Here is a 23,751-nt window from a genome sequence, read left to right on the forward strand (position 1 = left end):
CGTAAATATTTCGGTAAGGAAGGTAGGTCACTGTAAGCACCCAGCTGCGCGACAGTCGCCTGAAAAAAAAAAACCCATTAGTGTGTGCCTTTCAGGGGCACAGCTGGAGAAAAAAAAGAGGCCATTATCCTCACTATTGACGTTCCTTTGTAGAAAGCATCGCAAATACGACACGCTAAAACTTGAAAACATATGATTATACTGTGGAGGTCTTAATTTATGATATTTACTAAAATGCCTAATGAAATGATGAGAAAAATTTTACATCTATTGTCTTTCTAGTTGAGAGAATTTTTTCGCCTTTGGAGACGCCATTTGCCTAGTGAATGACGTTTCATATGTTGCTTTATATATATATTTGCTCATTTTGTTTAATATCAAGTTTCTAGCTGCAGCAGCATTGGTTAAAATAAAATTTAATAGATGTACTAATATCACTATTTTCTGTCTACAGACCCAGTAAAGAATAATCTTACGATGTACTTTCGTAGAAAAGAGAGCACAAATAGACATTTCCCTTCACAGGAATTGCAAAAATAATTTTTTTAACAGTTTGGTAACTTGTCTGCTAGAGTAAGTCAAGGTGATGCATCACTCTAGTGTTAAGATGTGACATAGGTATTAGACATGGCCATCTTTACTGTAATATTCTTTCTGCTTGAGCTTTGTCATGTTTAGATACAAGTTATTGCATTTGCTGGTGCTGTGTGCCAGGCATAGTGCTACTAAATTTCACTTTGTATTACTCTGTTAAGCCAGTTTTACTACTGATTTATTTTTCTTGTTTGCTGCTCTTTGCCTTATATTAGTTGTAATGTTGCATTTGCTTTGATAATTTATATTTATTGCTGCTTGCTTTGCCAATTTGAATTTTTTTATCATTGCTGTTTCTGTTAACTGTTTTGTGCTGCTGCATTGCCTCATCCCTTAGTTTAGCATCTGAGCTCAGTAGATTTAAGTTAGCTTAAGATGAGGTAGGCTATATGAGAGAACGAGTTGTGATGAATTGGAAGAAATGCATTGAGAAGCTACACTCCTGGAAATGGAAAAAAGAACACATTGACACCGGTGTGTCAGACCCACCATACTTGCTCCGGACACTGCGAGAGGTCTGTACAACCAATGATCACATGCACGGCACAGCGGACACACCAGGAACCGCGGTGTTGGCCGTCGAATGGCGCTAGCTGCGCAGCATTTGTGCACCGCCGCCGTCAGTGTCAGCGAGTTTGCCGTGGCATATGGAGCTCCATCGCAGTCTTTAACACTGGTAGCATGCCACGACAGCATGGACGTGAACCGTATGTGCAGTTGATGGACTTTGAGCGAGGGCATATAGTGGGCATGCGGGAGGCCAGGTGGATGTACCGCCGAACTGCTCAACACGTGGGGCGTGAGGTCTCCACAGTACATCAGTGTTGTCGCCAGTGGTCGGCGGAAGGTGCACGTGCCCGTCGACCTGGGACCGGACCGCAGCGACGCACGGATGCACGCCAAGACCGTAGGATACTACGCAGTGCCGTAGGAGACCGCACCGCCACTTCCCAGCAAATTAGGGACACTGTTGCTCCTGGGGTATCGGCGAGGACCATTTGCAACCGTCTCCATGAAGCTGGGCTACGGTCCCGCACACCGTTAGGCCGTCTTCCGCTCACGTCCCAACATCGTGCAGCCCGACTCCAGTGGTGTCGCGACAGGCGTGTATGGAGGGACGAATGGAGACGTGTCGTCTTCAGCGATGAGAGTCGCTTCTGCCTTGGTGTCAATGATGGTCGTATGCGTGTTTGGCGCCGTGCAGGTGAGCGCCACAATCAGGACTGCATACGACCGAGGCACACAGGGCCAACACCCGGCATCATGGTGTGGGGAGCGATCTCCTACACTGGCCGTACACCACTGGTGATCGTCGAGGGGACACTGAATAGTGCATGGTACATCCAAACCGTCATCGAACCCATCGTTCTACCATTCCTAGACCGGCAAGGGAACTTGCTGTTCCAACAGGACAATGCACGTCCGCATGTATCCCGTGCCACCCAACGTGCTCTAGAAGGTGTAAGTCAACTACCCTGGCCAGCAAGATCTCCGGATCTGTCCCCCATTGAGCATGTTTGGGACTGGATGAAGCGTCGTCTCACGCGGTCTGCACGTCCAGCACGAACGCTGGTCCAACTGAGGCGCCAGGTGGAAATGGCATGGCAAACCGTTCCACAGGACTACATCCAGCATCTCTACGATCGTCTCCATGGGAGAATAGCAGCCTGCATTGCTGCGAAAGGTGGATATACACTGTACTAGTGTCGACATTGTGCATGCTCTGTTGCCTGTGTCTATGTGCCTGTGGTTCTGTCAGTGTGATCATGTGATGTATCTGACCCCAGGAATGTGTCAATAAAGTTTCCCCTTCCTGGGACAATGAATTCACGGTGTTCTTATTTCAATTTCCAGGAGTGTATAAGAATATGGTTGGCCAAAAATTATTTTGAAAGAGGATATGAACAAAAAAGTAGGGTTTAGGGACAACAGGTTTAGGTAGGATTTTCTTGGAAATAAATGATGAGGTAAGATAATGGAAAATAAATAATGAGGTAAGAAATACGTGAACATATAAATACAGAAAGCAAGTTTGGATTGGATTTTTTTGGTGGAAACAAATGTTGAAATAAGACGAAAGATCTATGGAATGAAGTTTTGGGTTGGACTGCAGTACCAAATGTTACACTGAAAACAAACCCTGCCCTTTCGTCTTGTGTTATTCTGCTATGTGTTTGTGTACCCTTGTGTATTTGTGTTCTTTCTGTCTTTTTGTGTTTAGCTGATAAGAGTTATGTTGTAGAATTTTCTAATAATATGTGATTTTCTATGTAAAGGTGTTTATACATTAGTTATTCTGTTCTGTTTTAATGCTCTTGTGTGAAAATTAATGTTTCAAAAACTATTTTCATGATTTTATATATTTACTTATGTCATAATTCCTGTAACGCTGATGCATATGTCTATTACTGTTCTTTTGTAAAACCTGTATTACTACAAATGTTATCTGTATTATTATGTTTTAATGATGTTTTTTGTATCTTTGTAATTGTATTCTCATGTTGTAAAATTGTAATAGACACCAGTTCTTCAAATTAAGTCACATTTCACTGCACACGTTTCTGTTGGTCATAGTACATGCACAATAGATGAGAAGTTGGGACTGTTAGTGTTCGCACGTGTGTTGATAATTCACCAAGGGACTGGTTAACAGCATTGCCGGTTCTAAGGTCGATTCCAAAAACTTTGTGAGCGCACAAGTGGTGGTTTATGGACTTGCTGTATTGTCTGCAAGACTCTTCGATGGTGATTGTGCACCTGCACAGTCGGAACAGTTGGCTGCTGGACGTCTCTACAAGGACTGCAGTGGATCTGCACCTTTGATGGCCCACCAATACCATTATTTCTACAAGGACTGCAGTGGGACTGCAACTCTGGTGGCCCACCAATACCATAATCTCTACTAGGACTACAGTGGGTCTGCTCTGTGATGACCTACCTACCAATATTCTTCAAAACTTCGACTGACTCTGCTGTGGGTTTGCTATGTTGTGGCCCATTACCTGTCTGCATGTCAGGAGTCAGTACTGTCTTTCCGTTGGAAGGACAACACTACTTCTTCAAGACTGCATGGAATTCCACTACTTCCGCGTGCGTTCTCTTTTACTGCTCAGACTTTGAGAAAAAAAAAAACACTGCAATTTTTCTGTGATGAATGATCAGGACTGTCTTTATGGACTGTGAGAAAATTTTAGCCTTTGACCAACATTGTATCAATAAGTGTGTGCATTTGATATTTTTGTTATTGTAATTATGAAAAATTTTATCAAATCATTATTGGCCACTGCCCAAAACAGTTTGTAAAATTTTTTGTGGGGAGCATGGGGGGTATGTAAGTAGGCTGTTTAGGTTTTTTTATTGGTAACGCCACGTAGCGCTCTGTATGAAAATCACTGGCTGTGCTGTGTCCAGTCTGTGGCTGGTTTGCATTGTTGTTGGCTATTGTAGTGTTGGGCAGCTGGATGTTAACAGCGCGTAGCGTTGCGCAGTTGGAGGTGAGCCCCCAGCAGTGGTGGATGTGGGGAAGTGAGATGGTGGATTTTTGAGAATGGGTAATCTGGAGGTGTGTCCATCAGAAACAGTACATTTGTAAGAATGGATGTCATGAACTGCTATATATATTATGACTATTACGGTAAATACATTGTTTGTAATCTATTAAAATCTTTCATTTGCTAACTATGCCTATCAGTAGTTAGTGCCTTCCGTAGTTTGAATCTTTTATTTAGCTGGCAGTAGTGGCTCTCGCTGTATTGCAGTAGTTCGAGTAACGAAGATTTTTGTGAGGTAAGTGATTTGTGAGAGTTATAGGTTAATGTTAGTCAGGGCCATTCTTTTGTAGGGATTATTGAAAGTCAGATTGCGTTGCGCTAAAAAATATTGTGTGTCAGTTTAAGCACAGTCATGTATAATTTTTCTATGGGGACGTTTCAGTTACACTAAATGAAGATGGGTGAGAGCCCGAAACGCATATTAGCTTAAGTAAAAATACATAAAAAGTGGCCGTTGCTCTTTTCCTGAAAATAATGATGAAGCAGAATAACATCTGATGTTTCTGCAGGGTAAAGTAGTAAATGCCCGCACCATTCCACAGATTACTGCCATTTATTCGACACTGAGGCGATGTTGTTAAGATGCGAATCGGCAACTGTTACGTTCCGAGCAGCCAGATGTTATGTCCTCGTTGCTAGTGATAAAATGGGCGGAAGATGGCTAAAGGGATCTGTCGCCGTAGGAATCTCGACAGGCAAGCAAAAGATTGGCTGAACAAGCGCACTTTTAATAAAGATGTCTTACTCAACTTGTTGCTGAAGAACTGTTACACTGTTGACAGTTTGTGGCAGCCATGGCTAGCAATAAGCAGAGGCCTGAACAAGCGAGTGTCTGTGTACATTGAATGTTAGCTGGTAGAGCAAGCTAACAACATTCGGCACCAACTAGCAACGCGGAATCCCGAACCAGAGGAAGGCGCCTACGTGGGCGACGTTCATCGCTTATAACACAGTCCTGACGATCTTCATCGGTCGACGGCCTGGATGTTCTTCATTGGGCAGGTCATCCTACTGGTCATGATGTTCGAAGCGGCACTCGCGGCGCCCACAGTAATCCGCATCGAGGATTCGGCAGTATCTGTAAGTTACGATACTACAGAGGCGCTTATTCAGCTGTACAATGTACGACCATACGGCTGTAGCGACGCAACGTGTTCTTCATAATGTGCAACAAATGCCCTGGTCAGCAAGATCACCAGAGCTCTTACAATGTTCGAAAGTAGCTGGGACATGATGAAGCGGAAATGTATTTGTTCTCCAGAGCCATTTCCGAATTACAACTACAGGTGCAAGGTGCATGAGACAGTCTGCACTGTGTATTGTTGCACTGTTTGCCCTTTACTGCAACATTTATGTTTCACTGGGTCTGAATTTGTCATCATATACTCCTGCACTGAAAAGCCAAAGAAACTGGTACTCCTGCCTAACATCGTGTAGGGCCCCGGCGAGCACGCAGAAGTGCTGCCACACGACGGGCATGGACACGAAGTCTGAAGTAGTGCTGAAAGGAACTGACACCATGAATCCTGCAGGGCTGTCCATAAATCCGTAAGACTACGAGAGGTTGGAGATCTTTCGTGAACATCACATTGCAAAGCATCCCAGATATCCACAATAATATTCATGTCTGCGGAGTTTGGTGGCTAGCGGAAGTGTTTAAACTCAGAATAGTGTTCCTGGAGCAACTCTGTAGCAATTCTGGATGCGTGGGCAATTGTTTTGCTGCAATAGGCGAAGTCCGTCGGAATGCACAATGGACAAGAATGGATGCAGATGATCAGACAGGATGATTACGCACGTGCCAATTGTCAGAGTCGTATGTGGACGTATCAGGAGTCCCATATCACTCCAACAGCACACGTCCCACACCATTACAGAGCCTCCACCAGCTTGAACAGTCTCTTGCTGATATGCAGGGTCCATGGATTCACGAGGTTGTCTCCATACCTGTACACGTCCATCCGCTCGATACAATTTTAAATGGAACTCGTCCGACCAGGCAACATGTTTCCAGTCATCAGTAGTCTAATGTCGGTGTTGGCGGGGCCAGGCGAGGCGTACAGCTTTGTGTCGTGCAGTCATCAAGGGTACACGAGTGGGCCTTCGGCTCCGAAAGCCCATATCGATGACGTTTCGTTGAATGGTTCGCACGCTGACACTTGTTGATGGCCAGGCACTGACATCTGCAGCAATTTGCGGAAGGGCTGCACTTCTATCACGTTGAAGGATTCTCTTCTGTCGTCGTTGGCCTCGTTCTTGCAGAATCTTTTTCCGTCCGCAGCGATGTCGGAGATTTCAAGTTTTACTGGATTTATGATATTCACGGTACACTCGTACACTCGCACGGGAAAATCCCCACTTCATCACTACCTCGGACATGCTGTGTTCCATCGCTCGTGCGCCGACTATAACACCACGTTCAAACTCACTTAAATCTTGATAACCTGCCACTGTGGCAGCAGTAACCGATTTAACAACTGTACCAGACACTTGCTGTCTCGTATAGGCTTTGCTGACCGCAGCGCCGTATTCTGCCTGCTCCCATATCTCTATAATTGAATACACATGGCTATACCAGTTTCTTTGGCGCTTCAGTGTACAATGATGGTTTACCTATCACATCATTTGTCAGTTAAATGGTCTCGTGTCTCAGGATGTCACATTTTTCTTCCGGCAGTGTACATATCTCAATCATTTCCGTCCTCACCCTCTGAACCGAAAATGACTGGGCGTCCGACGTACTATGCACTGAGCAACAGAACGCAGGGGGAGGTATCAGATGCTTATTACATGCAGTATTCTGCGTCAGCTACTACTGGCTGTCATCGGTGAATCAGGCAGACGATTAAAATCTCCGGACTGTACTTCGTAATCCGAGTGCCCTGATTTCATTGGTGTACTCAATTTTGGCAGCGCTTACCGATAGACATCATTCCGAGAGCGGCTACCGAATTAAGCCTGGAGGCAAACGCGACCTCGGCTACTTAGGCGCGTAATGCGTTGCAGCTGCGAAGCAAAGCGGCTGACGTGTGTGCAGAGGGAGCGCGTAACTGTATCACGGCAGAGACGCAACGTCCCGGCGGAAGCGGCGAGGCTGCCGCGTGCGTATCCGGCGTGGTGCGTCGCGGCGAGGCGGCGGGCAGTGCCGCGATGGCGCCCCCCGAGAACGGCAAGAAGCGCGTGGTGCCGCTGCGCCTGCGGCTGCGAAGGGTGCTCAGCGGCGGCAGTAGCCATGGCAACGGGAGCGGGGCGGGTGGCTCGCACAGCCAGCCCGTCACACCCACGCACAGCCCTCTGGACAAGCACCGGCACACCTTCAGCTCCAGCAGCCTCGACCGTCTGCGCCAGCAGCCTTCGCGACCCCAGTGAGTACCCCCAACAGACATTTACGAAGGCGAAGTGGAAACTTAGCGAACCACCTTTTTAAAGGAGAAACTAATGATCAAAAACACGGGTTGCACTCAGTATCCTCGGCCAGACGGCTTTCCTAGCATAGTAATAATACTTTATACACTACTGGCCATTAAAATTGCTACACCACGAAGATGACGTGCTACAGACGCGAAATTTAACCGATAGGAAGAAGATGCTGTGATATGCAAATGATTAGCTTTTCAGAGCATTCACACAAGGTTGGCGCCGGTGGCGACACCTACAACGTGCTGACATGAGGAAAGTTTCCAACAGATTTCTCATACACAAACAGCAGTTGACCGGCGTTGCCTGGTGAAACGTTGTTGTAATGCCTCGTGTAAGGAGGAGAAATGCGTATCATCACGTTTCCGACTTTGATAAAGGTCGGATTGTAGCCTATCGCGAGTGCGGTGAATCGTATCGCGATATTGCTGCTCGCGTTGGTCGAGACCCAATGACTGTTAGCAGAATATGGAATCGGTGGATTCAGGAGGGTAATACGGAATGCCGTGCTGGATCCCGACGGCCTCGTATCACTAGCAGTGAGATGACAGGCATCTTATCTGCATGGCTGTAACGGATCGTGCAGCCACGTCTCGATCCCTGAGTCAACATATGGGGACATTTGCAAGACAACAACCATCTGCACGAACAGTTCGACGATGTAAAACATCAACTGCAGAATATATAATGGGAATTAGGACCACACATCTGACAATCTCATTATTTCTCGTAATTGTTATCTGATGATTGGTCATAATCCCCATTATATATTCTCCAGCTGATGGTTTACATTTGAAAATGACGACGTAGATCGTTGAAACCGGTAATGTAACCTGTTTCTTTCTTATTTTTTTAATTTGTTTAAAGAAAAATGTTATGTACTGTGACTATGGATTCACTATTGTAGTGTCAAATAAACAATAAGGTCATTATTCACCTGTTGTATGACCTTTTAAGCAACCTATCCAGCTTAACTACAGATCTTCGCAAATAATGAGATAATAAGCAACCAGTTTCACACAAGAAATTCAATTTCTTTACACGTTTTGGGCACTTAGTGCCCTTCTTCAGAAGGTTATGATTATGGCATTATTTGCGAGTGGCAATAATAAAGTGCGTACAACCAAATGCCAAGGTATGCTGTATGCATTTTATTTCTGACACTCGCAAATAATGCGATAGGCATAACCTTCTGAAGAAGGCGACTAAGTGCCCAAAACCGGTAAGGAAATTAAATGGCTCATATGCGACCGGTTGATTATTATTTCATTATGTAGGACTACAGTTGCTGGAGATGGTTAAAATACTAGATCTACGCATATTTAATAAAATATTAGTTATACAATACACGCTTCCACAGCCGGAATTTATATCCCACGTGGGTACTTATGAATACTTGGACGTGCTGAGATTGTTTAAATTGGTAAACACTAACTGCGTTTTTATGGCTCAGACGATGTCTCTACTATTAGGAGACGAAAGGTTAGCCACAGAGACATGCCTCAGACCACGGCGAAACGCCCATATAACGAACATCAACAAGAATATAAAAATATTAGTTATCCAAAATCAGCAGATGGTGAAACCATCACGCGATGCGAGCAGAACTATACGTGCTGACATCAAATCAAATAAATGTCGAATGTTGTGAAAGGACATCTATATCATCTTCAACAGTACCGAGAGTAGTGGATAACTTCGGTGTTCAAGTCATCTACCTTGCGTAGCCCTCTGTTCTGCCAGAACAATGGACTTATTGTAGCGTTCAGCGCCTTTGTCCTCTTGTCCTATTTTTCTGGCTGAGCAGCATGAAATCCAGCACCTCGCTATGGAATAGGCACCTAATTTTTTTTTCTACAAATTCAGGTCTGCAGTAAAACTGTAGGCGACTGGAACGTCTGCGCTGCTCAGATACAGTTGTCCGAGATCGTTCAGGCATGGTCTGTGGAAAGATCGTATTCGACTAGTGCTCGAGCAATTATTCATCAGTGTGGAACCATGGCAATGGAACTAACGAAGGAGGCAAGAAAACATCAAGAGAAGAGCCACTGAATATGTCGAGGATATGTCAAGCCATCCACGGTGACTCACAGGAACCCTCAATAAACGCCATCGGGAACCTGTTGGAAAAAGACTCTATGCATCAGAGCGCCAAAGAAACTGGTATAGGCCTGTGTATTCAAACACAGAGATATGTAAACAGTCGGAATATCGCGCTACGGTCGGGAACGCCTATATACGACATCAAGTTGTAAGATCGGATACTGTTGCTACAGTGGCAGGTTACCAAGATTTAATAGAGATTGAAGGTGGTGTTATAGTCGGCGCACGAGCGACGGAACTCAGCATCTCCGAAGTAGCGAAGAAGTGGGGATTTTCCCGTACGACTATTTCGTGAGTGTACCGTGAATATCAGAAATCCGGCAAAACATCACATTTCCGACATCGCTGCGGACGGAAAATGATCCTGTAAGAACGAGACCAACGACGACGGAAGAGAATCGTTCAACTTGACGGAAGTGCAGCCCTACCGAAAATTTCTGCGGATTTCAATGCTGGGCCATCAACTCGTGTCGGCTTGCGAACAATCCAACGAAACATCATCGATATGGGCTTTCGGAGCCGAAGACCCACTCGTGTACCCTTAATGACTACACTACACAAAGCTTTACGTCTCACCTGGTCCCTCAAACACCGACATTTGACTATTGATGACTGGAAACATGTTGCTTGGTCAGGCGAGTTTCTTTTCAAATTGTATCGAGCGGCTGTACGTGTACAGTTGAGGAGAAAACCTCATGAATCCCTGGACCCTGCATGTCTGCAGGTTACTGTTCAAGCTGGTGGAGGTTCTGTTACGGTGTGGGGCGTGTGCAGTTGGAGTGATATGAGACTCCTGATACGTCTAGATACGACTCTTGACGGGTGACACGTACGTAAGCATCCTGTTTCATCACCTGGATCCATTCATGTCCATTGTGCATTCCGATGGACTTGGGAAATTCGAGCAGGACAAGGCGACACCCCACACGTCCAGAATTGTTACTGAATGGCTCCAGGAACACTCTTCTGAGTTTAAACTCTTCCGCTGGCCACCAAACTCCCCGGGCATGAACATTATTGAGCATATATAGTATACCTTGCAACGTGGTGTTCAAAAGAGATCTCCACTCCCTAATTCTCTTGCGGGTCTATGGACAGCCCTGCAGGATTCATGATGTCAATTCCAATCAGGGGTACCAGTTTCTTTGGCTCTTCAGTGATCAACTCTGTAAGGGAATGCTCCAGACGTAAATGGTAGAGCATCCTACACTGGATTTTTTTAGACAGGGAACTCTGTGTTACTTTATTATCTACCGTTTTCGGGCTGCTCTGTGGATCCACAAAAAATATTTATAGTCCAGAAATGGACGGTGAGGCTGACCTACGGTTTCAGTTCACGAACTTGCTCGTAGATCATTCTTCAGATTTTTTGGGATTCAAAACTCTGCCTTTCCTGTGCCCATGCTCCACAACGAGATTTATTGTTGACAATACCGACTCCTTCAGAAGAAACTGCAACCCATTCAGTGACGACAGAAGAAAGATGGTATGCACTTTCCTAACACTTCCTTAAACACTGTACAGAAATGTGAGCACTGTACAGCATCTTTCATTCTCAGTAGGCTTCCAGCAGAACTGAAGAAAGTAAATGATGAGCCTCACGTGTTCAGTTCCGCGTTGAAAAGTTGCCTTCTGACACACTCATCCTGTTGTCCGCAGGAGTTATAGTAGTTGACAACTTTGTTGTGTGTTATTTACTCGTATACTCTCTCATTATGTTTATCGTGATTTATTAATTATTAGTTTCCTTGTTTATAAAATTTATAATCGTCATTCTGTAAACAATGTATTGACTCTTTCCATAACCAAGTAGCTTTGGCTCGGGCAGTTATACGAAATCTCATAAAAAATAAAGTGATCGTAAATGAATATTTAATGCGGTACCGTTTCTTCAGTGAACAGGACGTGTCACACAGAAGTTTGTCAAAGCCTGTTTTTGACAATAAACGACAACTTAAGCTAACGACGTTTGTGACGATTGCTTTAAAAGAGTGCACGTGATTCGTCCATGTTGTTTACTGTTCACATTATTGCTTTACAGCAGTGTATTACATTCTGCAACACACCCTCAAATATTATCCATAAAAGGCAGTCGGAGATGGATAGTTTTCCTTTACAGGAATGAACAGACATCCAAGCATTTAATGTATGACAAAGCAGAAAGTAGTGTCCGGAAATACGAGCGAATGTACGGAGAAAAGTTTCAGCACGTGTGACTAGCACTGTGAATTTTTACTCTTCAAGTGAGTGTGTACTGACTTGAATCTTCGTGGCAGATTAAAACTGTATGACGGACCGCGTCTCGAACACAGAACCTTCTCCTGTCGCTGGCAAGTGCTTGTATTTAGGTACGACTTACTAGGCACGACTCTCTTTCAGCTTTACTTCCGCAAGTACCTGCCAAAGTTCATAGGAGTTGGAGTGCCAGCCCTGTAATGTATGCATGAGAACTTGTATGAAGTTTGGAGGGTGAGAGGAAAGTGCTAGCGGAAGTAAAGCTGTGAGGGCGGGTCGTGAGTCGTGTTTGGGCAGTAGTAGTGGGTAGAGCAGTAGTACGATAAGGTAAAGGCTTTGACTTCGAGCCCCTGCCGGGTATACAACTTTAATCTCTCAGGAAGTTTCAGGTCTCATCATAATTTGACGAAACTGGGTTGTTCAAACCACAGAGAAGCTCTAAGGCTCTAGGACCCGTGTAATATACACTTCGTAGAATACAGAGTACAGAATAATGGTGGAATAGCAATTACTCCCCTGTTTTCCTATCACTAACAATGTATGCAAGCAATGGGGCCAAATAATTTTGAATCCTGAGATTAGTCTTCTCAATGTTATATCCAGGTCAATACTGCACTGCTAAGCTCCGTACATTTTGTATTGTTGACGGATGAGTACTTTATGAGCCGTGGTGGTGTTCTAAACTTCCGAAGCAGCCATGTCTGGAGTGATCAAAATCCATACGACACATTCGTCTCGTACCACTAGCAACGACACTGTAACAACATGTGTATTGCAGTTGTACAAGATCAACAAATGAGACATATTGTGTCAGCCTTCTTGATCCCTCTGCGGTAATTAGTGCTCATTCGATATACTCTATCACAGTTAATGGAGACTGTACATCCTGGCACGAGAGAATGTAGTTTCACCACGACGGTGTATCATTCCAATTCTATATTAATGTCTGTGAGTATCTAAACAACTGATAGGCCTACCCTGAACGTTGTACTGGTGGTGTAGGTTCTATCCCACGGTCGACAGCATGGCCAAATGCCATTCTTATCGATTTTTTCCTATGCACTTACATGAGGTCGTTGATGTATAAATAACTAAAAGAAACCGAAAGGGAACTAACATAAAATAACTTGGGTTTCCAGCCTAGTGAGTCTGCCGAAATAGTGCAATGTTTCAAGGAGTTCACTCCCATTGTCTCCTGGTTAAGTGACGAACCGGTGTTTAGGTTGCATTTACATAGATGATGCAGCGCGATGGTCCGCTCCCATCCCTGCCCACAGGGTGGATGGTAGTGGGGGTCAGCCCGCATTCGAGTGATGGAGTGGTCGGTCAGACTCCACCTTCTGTGCTGTACAGGAATGTATATTAGCTGGATGTGGTCGCAGCGATTAGTGGCCAAAGACGGGTCCCTAGAGGCGCCTAGATGGTACCCATCGAAGATTACGGTAGCGTTCTTTCGCTTTGGCAGAGGAGCCCATTGTTTCTGCTTGACTGTTGGTCAGTTGCAGGCTCGTTTTTTATTTAAAGTTTATGTATTTTTTTATACGTTCAGAACTTGTAAATGTTGTAGCGCCGAGAAGAACAGTCATTCACGTACTTTGCACTTGATTTAAAACTATTTTGAATTAAAACAATAGTTCAATATCATACAGTGTAGGATTTCACGGCCGGTATTGTCTTCACTGAAAACTTCCGGGCTGATAGGCCGTGGTCGATGTATAAAACTCTCCCCTGACGTTATTTCAATATGTTAACAAAAATCATATTTGAAATAACGGATACTTTTCTACCTTCTGATGTACAAAATTGTACGTCTTAGCTCATACACCGATCTGTCTAAAGTCATGGGATAGATATGCACTTATTCTGATGGTGATAGTACCGCGTACACAAGGTATAAAAGGGTAGTGCATTGGCGGAACTGTCATTTGTACTAAAGTGAGTCATGTGAAAATGTTTCCGACGTGACTATGGCTACAGGATGGAATTTAACAGATTTTGAAAGCAGGATAGTAGATGGAACTAGACGATGGGACATTCCATTTAGGAAATTCAGTATTCCGAGATCCACAATGTCAACAGTGTGCCGTGAATACCAAATTTCAGGCTTTACCTCTCACCACGGACACGGAATGGCCTTCACTTAACGATCAAGAGCACTGGCGTTAGCGTCGGGTTGTTAGTGCTAACAGACAAGCAACATTGCGTGAAATAACCATAGAAATCAATGTGCAACGTACGACGAACGTATCCGATACGGCAGTGCAGCGAAATTTGGCATTAATGGGCTATTGCAACAGACGACAGACGCGAGTGCCTTTGCAAGTAGCGCGGTATTGCCTGCAGTGCAGTGCCTCTCCTGGGCTCGTGACCACGTCCATTGGACCCTAGACGACTGGAAAATCGCGGCTTGTTCAGGTGAATCCCGATTTCAGTTGGTAACAGATGGGGTTAGGGTTCGAGTGTGGCGCAGACCCCACGAATCCATGGACCCAAATTATCAACAAGGCACTGGTCAAGCTAGTGGTGGCTCCATAGTGGTGTGGGCTGTGTTTTGGATTGAATCCTCAGGTTAGGTCGGACTACTTGGAGACCTTTTCAGCCATCATGTCTTTCATGTTCCAAAGCAAAACTGGACATTTTATGGATGACAGTGCGCCTTGTCACTGGGCCGCAATTGTTCTGCGATTGGTTTGAAGAACATTTTGGCATTTCGAGCGAATGATTTCGCCACCTGTATCGCCCGACATGAATCCCATCGAACAATTATGAGACATAATCGAGAGGTTAGTTCGTACTCAAAGTCCTGCAGTGACAATAATTTCGTAATTATGGACGGCTTTGGAGGCAACATGGTTCAGTATTTCTGCAAGGGACTTCAAACGACTTGTTGAGTCCATGCCACGGTGAGTTGCTGCACTACGGCGGGCAGAAGGAGGTCCGACACGGTATTAGGGGGTATCCCATGACTTTTGTCACCTCAGTATATTTTTATATCAATGTACCTTATTGGAAGCCTATTTTTGATAATGTGCATCCTTAGGTTTGGAACAATGATCATGTCGACATGCATGTAATGGAGTTCGGGGGGGGGGGGGGAGGGGGTTGTGTTAGCGAACTTGTAACTCTACATCTACATCTACATGATTACTCTGCAATTCACATTTAAGTGCTTGGCAGAGGGTTCATCGAACCACTATCGTACTATCTCTCTACCATTCCACTCCCGAACAGCGCGCGGGAAAAACGAACACCTAAACCTTTCTGTTCGAGCTCTGATTTCTCTTATTTTATTTTGATGATCATTCCTACCTATGTAGGTAGGGCTCAACAAAATATTTTCGCATTCGGAAGAGAAAGTTGGTGACTGAAATTTCGTAAATAGTTCTCGCCGCGACGAAAAACGTCTTTGCTTTAATGACTTCCATCCCAACTCGCGTATCATATCTGCCACACTCTCTCCCCTATTACGTGATAATACAAAACGAGCTGCCTTTTTTGCACCCTTTCGATGTCCTCCGTCAATCCCACCTGGTAAGGATCCCACACCGCGCAGCAATATTCTAACAGAGCACGAACGAGTGTAGTGTAAGCTGTCTCTCTAGTGGACTTGCATCTTCTAAGTGTCCTGCCAATGAAACGCAACCTTTGGCCGGCCTTCCCCACAATATTATCTATGTGGTCTTTCCAACTGAAGTTGTTCGTAATTTTAACACCGAGGTACTTAGCTGAATTGACAGCCTTGAGAATTGTACTATTTATCGAGAAATCGAATTCCAACGTATTTCTTTTGGAACTCATGTGGGTCACCTCACACTTTTCGTTATTTAGCGTCAACTGCCACCTGCCACACCATAAAGCAATCTTTTCGAAATCGCTTTGCAACTGATACTGGTCTTCGGATGACCTTACTAGACGGTAAATTACAGCATCATCTGCGAACAACCTAAGAGAACTGCTCAGATTGTCACCCAGGTCATTTATATAGATCAGGAACAGCAGAGGTCCCAGGACGCTTCCCTGGGGAACACCTGATATCACTTCAGTTTTACTCGATGATTTGCCGTCTATTACTACGAACTGCGACTTTCCTGACAGGAAACCACGAATCCAGTCGCACAACTGAGACGATACCCCGTAGGCCCGCAGCTTGATTAGAAGTCGCTTGTGAGGAACAGTGTCAAAAGCTTTCCGGAAATCTAGAAACACGGAATCAACTTGAGAGCCCCAGTCGATAGCGGCCATTACTTCATGCGAATAAAGAGCTAGCTGCGCTGCACAAGAACGATGTTTTCTGAAGCCATGCTGATTACGTATCAATAGATCGTTCCCTTCGAGGTGATTCATAATGTTTGAATACAGTATATGCTCCAAAACCCTACTGCAAACCGACGTCAATGATATAGGTCTGTAGTTCGATGGATTACTCCTACTACCCTTCTTAAATACTGGTGCGACCTGCGCAATTTTCCAATCTGTAGGTACAGATCTATCGGTGAGCGAGCGGTTGTATATGATTGCTAAGTAGGGAGCTATTGTATCAGCGTAATCTGAAAGGAACCTAATCGGTATACAATCTGGACCTGAAGACTTGCCTGTATCAAGCTATTTGAGTTGCTTCGCAGCCCCTGAGGTATCTACTTCTAAGAAACTCATGCTAGCAGCTGTTCGTGTTTCAAATTCTGGAATATTCCATTCGTCTTCCCTGGTGAAGGAATTTCGGAAAACTGCGTTCAATAACTCCGCTTTAGCGGCACAGTCGTCGGTAACAGTGCCATCGGCACTGCGCAGCGAAGGTATTGACTGCGTCTTGCCGCTTGTGTACTTTACATACGACCAGAATTTCTTCGGATTTTCTACCAAATTTCGAGACAATGTTTCGTTATGGAACCTATTAAAGGCATCTCTCATTGAAGTCCGTGCCAAATTTCGCGCGTCTGTAAATTTTACCCAATCTTCGGGATTTCGCGTTCTTCTGAACTTCGCATTTTTATCGGTAGTGCACAGCTCTTGGTTATTTAGATTATAAAGAAGAAACTTTGATTTCACTTTTATTATGACGAAAATTGAATGCATTATCTGTGTCAAAAGTACATGAGGAGCTTTTTCTTGGACTGAACAAACAGCCAAAGAAAGAAGATAAAATCGTACCGTTAATAACACCATGTTAACGAGGGAAATTATCCTCGAGAGAAAGATGCTTAAGTTAAATATCTGAATCACTAAACGAATGAAAACCTCTAGAAATTAATTCGGGGTACAAAACAGATGTTGTCTGCTCTAAGATGCCTTCACTGAGTAATTGTTATCAGTAACAGCTTTGTGGGAGCTGTGTATATTTCACCACACACAGCGCTCTCTTCCGTTGAAAATCAAACATATGACTTCCTTACAAGTTGTCTCAGCGGCTACCGAATTGTCGTTCTGCCCTAGACAGACGCACGTGGTGTGCCCCAAACAGCGTTCCGGAACACTGCATTGTGTCTGTCTTATGTACCACCACACGATCGCACATTGATTGCTGTAAACCCTAGACAACGACATAACATGAAGAAGAAGCCAACTGGTAGGATCCTAGGTGCCTTGATTATTGTAGAGCAGGCAACGGGGAAATGTAGGAGAGTGCTGTAGAATTTTACGTGCAGTTGAAGTGCATACACTGAGACGTGCGGTCCGAAATTTTGAACAATTTCTAAGAGTAGAAGTTGCCGTTGTAAGGTGTGAGTTGATTAAGTCAATAACAAAGCTGAATATTCATTTCCGACTGTTAGTTTATTATTACCTAGTACTCAGTTGTAATCAGTTTTGTATCTTCTGACATAATTATAATTTTAACCCCAAAAATTTTGCACAACCTTTATATCTCACATCATGGCAGTCGGTATTTCCTGCCATCATCCGCGAATATGATAAGATGGAAGGGGGGTGAAAGAGGAAGGGTATGATATAGATACCACATACAGTACTGTATTTTCGGGGAACAGATATGGGTACAGACGTACAAGTGATGCAGGCGTCGTTGAGAATGTAATGTCCATTAGAACAGTATCCTACCTGAGCAACAATAGTTGTTGTTGTTGTGGTCTTCAGTCCTGAGACTGGTTTGATGCAGCTCTCCATGCTACTCTATCCTGTGCAAGCCTCTTCATCTCCCAGTACCTACTGCAGCCTACATCCTTCTGAATCTGCTTAGTGTATTCATCTCTTGGTCTCCATCTACGATTTTTACCCTCCATGCTGCCCTCCAGTACTAAATTGGTGATCCCTTGATGCCTCAGAACATGTCCTACCAACCGATCCCTTCTTCTAGTCAAGTTGTGCCACAAACTCCTCTTCTCCCCAATTCTATTCAATACCTCCTCATTAGTTATGTGATCTACCCATCTAATCTTCAGCATTCTTCTGTAGCACCACATTTCGAAAGCCTCTATTCTCTTCTTGTCCAAACTATTTATCGTCCATGTTTCACTTCCATACATGGCTACACTCCATACAAATACTTTCAGAAACGACTTCCTGACACTTAAATCAATACTCGATGTTAACAAATTTCTCTTCTTTAGAAACGCTTTCCTTGCCATTGCCAGTCTACATTTTATATCTTCTCTACTTCGACCATCATCAGTTATTTAGTTCCCCAAATAGCAAAACTCCTTTACTACTTTAAGTGTCTCATTTCCTAATCTAATTCCCTCAGCATCACCCGTGTTAACTCGACTACATTCCATTATCCTCGTTTTGCTTTTGTTGATGTTCATCTTATACCCTCCTTCCAAGACACTGCCATTCCGTTCAACTGCTCTTCCAAGTCCTTTGCTGTCTCTGACAGAATTACAATGTCATCAGCAAACCTCAAAGTTTTTATTTCTTCTCCATGGATTTTAATACCTACTCCGAACTTTTCTTTCGTTTCCTTTACTGCTTGCTCAATATACAGATTGAATAGCATCGGGGAGAATCTACAGCCCTGTCTCGCTCCCTTCCCAAACACTGCTTCCCTTTCATGTCCCTCGACTCTTATAACATTTCATCTGCTAACCAGTACTGCAGCAGCCACAGCACTGTCCAAGTGGGCACTGACTCCTTCTGCCATATAGCAGCGCTGCTCACTTGCTGCTGGACTACTTGTTATTCTTCGAGTTTCGCTCTATGGAATGGGCTCGTAACATTTCTCCTTAAAAATCCAGAAGAAAAAACAGACATTCATTGTTCCACATTAATGTTGAGTTTAGCCCAAAATGGAGGTGCACGACGCTACCATCCAATATTTTAATCACCTATCCAATGATTTAAAAGTCTGACAGATTGCAAAGTTAAATTTGAAAACAAAAACAAAAATTCTCTTAACCTGTTCCGTAGAAGAATTTGTGTTTGTGTAATATGCAAATTTACATTTGTATAAAAAGAAAAAAAACTTGTAAATGATCTGTATGTAGCCCTATTTACTCGTACATCATTATCATTAATCGTCGTTAGTCGTATAAATGATCCACGTAATATGAAACTAATATTGATCGAGAGTCACTATATCTCTGTAGCGGCTAAAGATCGTAAATTTTCTGTTGTTTCTGATGGCCTTGACTTGCGGCTACAAGTTTATCACATGTATTAATCGGTCCTTATCAAAGAAATGATCACGTCTGGTATGTAAGTAAGATTAAATTGGTTAAATTTGTAAGAGGCAGTGGCCTTGTACGACTTCAGGCTGCGCTACCACCGATAATTTGTGATCTGTTCAGACGTCTTTGACCACGTTGTGAGGCGTCACTGGCATCTGCTTCTTGTCATCGGCGGATTTACGACCTAGCCAACTCTGTACTTGGTTATAGGGATCTGGAACCCGTACAGACTTCTGTGTGACGGCCATAATAAGTGAATAGCATTTGAGAATTCTAGAACGAAGTGGAATCAACAAATGTTAGTGCACAACGTTTACTTATATATCAGTTTAACAAAAAATACTCTAATAAAATCATAGTGTGCGAGAAAACTCAATAAATGCTCACCATCTATCCACATGCTGCAGTTATGACACCAAAGATTAATTCGAGCGAATAAGTTTCAAAGCGTTATCCTGCCATGAGTTAACTCACAGTTCTTAAGGTGAGTGACTATAAATTGGCTGGGTACAGACGTAGATTCAATATTGATAAAGGAAGAGTTATCACATTCATAAAAAGGAATATTAATAAAAAAATGTAGAAATAAATAAGTCCTCTATGCTTTGTGATACAGAGGCATGTGCTTGTGACTTAATATTGGGAAGTGAAATACATGGGATTGTTATGGTGCATAGTTCTCCATTGGATAACTGGAAAATTTTCACGTAAAAATTCGATGGTTTCTTGTGCTATATGTCAAACAGAAAAAAAAGGTTTATTAACTAGTTGTGATTTCAGTGTAAATTTCTTGAAATAATCTGACAGAAAACGTGATCTAGAGGTCCTGTTAGCCACTTATAATTTAATGTCAATCATAAACTACACTACCCGATTCGCGTAAGGCAGTAATACTCTTCTAGTTGATGTATTTGTACAAAAGAGAAATCTGAAGAAACTCATGTCTCTCCTGTGGTAAATGGACTGTTGGGTCACGATGCACAGTTAGCCATGTTATACAACTTAACGCCATGTGCAACTCAGAAACACTCTAAGAAAACAGTGAGGCTTTTTAATGATACAAATGCTGAAGATTTTAAAGAAAGCTTAAAAATATTGGGTGGAGTGAAGTTTACAACGATCCTGATTCTGATCTGACGTATTTCTCAATAAGTTTCTATCCGTTTCTGAAAGTAGTGTTCGTAAATAGGTAATGAAATTTAACAATTGTAAGTCTTCAAAGAAACTTTGGATCACTACAGGTATTAGATGCTACACAATGAAAAAAAAAGGAACATGTACAAAATAAGCAAAACAAGTAAGAGCCTAGAAATACTTTCATATTAAAAACAGTAATGTAAAATATTACGAGAAGTTGTAAAAAAATCCCGGAATATGAACATATTGACTGAAATTGAAAGATCTGACAAGAAAATCAAATCGATATTGAATATTATTAAGCGGAAGGCATGGGAAGGAGTCATAGAAGATGAAATTTTTAGTTGAAGAGAATGGGAGCATTATAAAAGACAGTTCATATCAGCAGTTTTTAACAATAGGTAGAAAAATTGATGGAAATAGTTCAAACGAGAAAACAAAACGGTACACAGAGGGATCCACACAGACGACAGTGAAATAGAAATTAATCTCATAGCGTTGTCCGAAATAAGGGAGATCATCATAACATTAAAAAGTACAGTTTCATATGAGGTAAACAGTACCTCCAACCAGACACTGAAAAGTTGCTTTTCTTAGTCAGTTACGTGACGCATCATTAATTCAGGGGTTTTTCACAGGCATGTTGAAATATAACATTGTTAGGTCACTTGAATAAGAAGGCTGACTCCATACAAGTTAGTAACTATCTCCCAGTGACACTCCTTACACCATACAGTTTTTAAAATCACTCCACTCCCTAACCACCGCGGTGGCACTGGTACAGCAACCATAATTGGTCTTTAGATGCAGACAAAACAGTCTTGATTGTACGAGATAGTTTTATTTGAACTTCACGTGTCACGTGTTTCGCCTATTTTAGGCATCATCAGATAGTCTGGGGAAATTACAAACTGGAGAAGTAAAAATTGTTATTAAACACAATAACAAATAAATAAATAAAAACAACAGAAGAAAGACAAACATCGACTGAGCATGGAGCACAGGGCCATATTTGTGTTTCATGGGGTAGTGAGGAGTATAAATTACAACTCATAAAATATTGCAGCATAAGTGAGCTTACCGATAAAAACTCTTGATAATCGAGACCGAAGCATCGTACGTAATTAAAAGTCCCATAGAACCTGGAGGAAACAGCCAGATAGCCACTGTCAATGCTTCATTACATCACGTAGAAGCATCACGAAAAAGGTAAGGACATCAGGAAAAAGAAAGCTACTAAGGCGTGCAAAGGGTACCTAGCATAGGCAAACAGGCAAGTTCAGTGAGCAGAAAAATTCACGAACGCCAAATACACCCATATAATGGCTAGGTTAATACACCTTCGGCAGATGAACGGGCACTAATAAGAATAAAAAAAATACCGAAAAACTTTTAGTAAAAATGTGAAGCAACGAAGCCATAAGCAGCGCAAAACTAGAAAACTGGCAGTAACGATAACTTACCTATGAGGAAACCGCCCAAAAAACACAAATATGGTCTGTTTACAACACTCTGAGCACGTTCTGACATGCCGGCAACTTGACTGTCAAGCAGGTGTCAGCGTCCCGTGCACCCTTAGTGAGAAAAGACTCATAAGGTGGCGCGCTAAAAATTAGCTAGCTAATTTCTAAGGCTTAAATTAATATTCAGTAAGTAATATAGGCAAAATCCTTCTCTCTGACGGCGATATCAATAAAGAATTAGACAATATGCGCTTTGTAAGACATAAAAAATGGTTATAACCCTTCACTGGTGGACCGTTTATATAATGAACGAAAAACCGCTGCAGTCTCTGTTATTAATTCTTCACTTACATCTGCATTGTGCTAAAGCACACGTGTGGCTATTCTATTTCTTGAGACATAACCATAGAACTTGGCTAAGCTATTTCGGCATACTGATGTTCGTGCTATTTTTTCGAAGGGCTCTCCCATGCAATACACGCTTCCCCATAACAAGAATTGATTCTCTAAGTCAGTTGTCTACCAAATTCGGTGTACAGAATGTTCCTCTGAGAATATCGATGGAACTGGGAGATCTTTAGCTGTTAGGTTTAACGAGTATCTACTGACAAACAAGGTCAGGTGAGAAAATTTTCCTCCTTTGCCCACCATCTCAAATCTTCTGGCCATCGTCCCTCAGATTTAGAAAACCTTAAAATCCTTGACGTGGCCACCAAAGGCCAGAAACGGAATTTATTGGCAGAGTTTGAATTTCCAAGTAAATCTTTTTCAGCTCTCTGTATCTAACAAACGAAAAAGTCTGTTCGAAACATCAAACATTTTTTGGTATAATGATGCGTATCTTTAAATGATGGTTGACATCTATATTACTTACTGAATATTTGTTAAGCCTTAGAAATCAGCTAGTTGAGTTTGAGCGCGCCACCTTGTGAATCTTTTCTCACTAAGGCTCCACGGGGTCTTGACAGTTAGTTGGGAGTCTAGTTGCGGCCATGACACCGCACGCTCAAAGTGTTGTAAACAAACCATATTTGTGTTCATGGGGCTGTTTCTTCATGGGTAAGTTATGACCATTACAGTTAGTTTACCAGTTTTGCGTTGGTTCTGGCGTCGTTGCTTCATATTTTTACTAAAATTTTTTAACTGTTTCTTTATTCTTATTAGTGCACATTCTTTTGCCAAAGGTGTATTAGCCTAGCCGTCTAAGGATGTATTTTGCACTCGCGAGTTTTTTCTGCTCACTGAACTTGCCTATTTGCGTAAGTTAGGCACGCCTTTCACGGGTTAGTAGCTTTCATTTCCCTACTGTCTTTACCTTTTTTTCGTGTTGCTTTTAAGCATTCACAGTGTCTATCTGGCTGTTCCCTCCCATTTCTTTGGGACTCTTAATCACTTTCGACTCCTCGTTTACCAGTAGGAAAAATCTTATCGGTGATGTAATGAAGCATTGACTGTGGCTATGCAACTGTTACTCCCGGTGTCCGCCGCTCGTGGTCTCGCGGTAGCGTTCTCGCTTCCCGAGCACGGGGTCCCGGGTTCGATCCCCGGCGGGGTCAGGAATTTTCACCTGCCTCGAGATGACTGGGTGTTTGTGTTGTCCTCATCATTTCATCATCATCCAGGAAAGTGGCGAAA

Source organism: Schistocerca cancellata, chromosome 2 (assembly GCF_023864275.1).
Source record: "Schistocerca cancellata isolate TAMUIC-IGC-003103 chromosome 2, iqSchCanc2.1, whole genome shotgun sequence".
Classification (NCBI taxonomy): Eukaryota; Metazoa; Arthropoda; class Insecta; order Orthoptera; family Acrididae; genus Schistocerca; species Schistocerca cancellata.